Source organism: Pleurodeles waltl, unplaced genomic scaffold, assembly GCF_031143425.1.
Source record: "Pleurodeles waltl isolate 20211129_DDA unplaced genomic scaffold, aPleWal1.hap1.20221129 scaffold_91, whole genome shotgun sequence".
Lineage (NCBI taxonomy): Eukaryota > Metazoa > Chordata > Amphibia > Caudata > Salamandridae > Pleurodeles > Pleurodeles waltl.
The window spans coordinates 689,010-690,539 of NW_027150403.1; the positions used below are offsets into that span (position 1 = coordinate 689,010).

The 1,530-nt window shown below is 47.8% G+C and overlaps 1 non-coding gene across 1 annotated transcript; it reads left to right on the forward strand.

Annotated features, from left to right (window-relative positions):
* The first annotated feature begins 598 nt into the window (after positions 1 to 598).
* On the forward strand, positions 599 to 670 carry TRNAP-CGG (transfer RNA proline (anticodon CGG)). The gene has a single exon. It is a non-coding gene; the product is annotated as a tRNA-Pro (tRNA).
* The last annotated feature ends 860 nt before the right edge of the window (positions 671 to 1,530 follow it).

Consider the following 1,530-nt stretch of genomic DNA (forward strand, 5'->3'; position numbering starts at 1 on the left):
GGAGTTGTCGTAAATCTGCGTCAGCGCCAAAATCCAACGCCATCCCAGGGGTATCGTTAGAGTGGCGCACTGAGGAGAAATGTTTTCATTTCTCCTCGTTTTGTCTCTTTCTATGTGTGCTGCATTCTGCAGCACACATAGAAGTAAGAGCAAATCACCATTGAAGATTTTTCTTTTGGCCAGGAAGGTGTCCCTTCCTGCACAAAAACAATTTCCCCCTCAACGCAGTCATCCTTGTACCATGGTGCAAGAACGGCTGCGTTGGCGCTCAGCAGCTAATTTAGAGCTGGCGCAGGGGGAAGCACAGGGGTGCGCTGTATTCTACTAAATACGGCGCTTCCCTGCATTTTGAAAATGACGGAGCGTGGGGCTTGCAAATTTGGCACAGCGTCGCGCTCACTCATTTTCTTGTAAATCTGGGACAAAATGTCTAAAGGATAGAGGCTTTTTATGTCATGTTCGATGACGACCATGCAAATGACTCTAGTCATACTGCAGAAGAGAGCACCATGTGGCGTTTCTTGCTTTGGGATGTAGTCTCCCACTCTCTGCCACCAACCCTCGGAGCAGGGTGGGAGCCGTAGTGCTTCTGTGCCCAGGCTTGTTGGTCTAGGGGTATGATTCTCGCTTCGGGTGCGAGAGGTCCCGGGTTCAAATCCCGGACGAGTCCATTTTAGCGGAAAACAATCAAATCCTACTCAAAATACATAAACCCTCAACATTTCTCATTCCACTCGAAGCATTGTTGCGCAAAACATATTTTTTGCCTCAGCCGAAAAATGGATTACAATGCCTTGGCTTCCTTCCTGCTTGCTCTCAGTGCGCCCTGTGTGATGATTTCACAGGCTTGCGTTCCTGGCATTTAGGCATCAGATATTTGTCTGTCTCTGCCCGCAGCTGTGACTTTTCAGGACGTCTGAGTGTATGCATGCTGGCTAACACCGCTGCAATTTTCACACTTACCCCTCGCATTCTGAGCAACTGCTGATCAAGTATAGAGGAAATCGGGCAAACATATGAGGGGAACTGTGCTCCTTCAGTCAAGCCAGCAAGCTTGTTTCTGTAGTGTAGTGGTTATCACATTTGCCTCACACGCAAAAGGTCCCCGGTTCGGCACTGGGCAGCAGTAGCTTTTGTGTTTGCTCACTAAAACCTCAGTCTCTCTCAATGCACACTTAGACAGAAATGACCTTTAAAAACTTGTGACCTGTGTAAAATGTGCTTTACTATTGCAGGACGATAAAAAGTTATCTGCATCCCTCGGTGGTCGTGCATGTGCCTTGTTTCTTGTTCTGTTTTTTTTTTTTTTCTTGGCCATGTTATATTGTGGGGCCTTTAAAGCTGTGACTTTGATAGGAACATTGCAAGCGGCAGCATCAACAAGTGCAGACTGAAGAGTCACACCTGCACAATGTTTTGGCTGTCAGGATGGCCGAGTGGTCTAAGGTGCCAGACTCAAGAGAGCTTGATCTTCAGTGAAGCTGAGCCTTCTGGTCTCTTCATGGAGGCGTGGGCTCAAATCCCACTCCT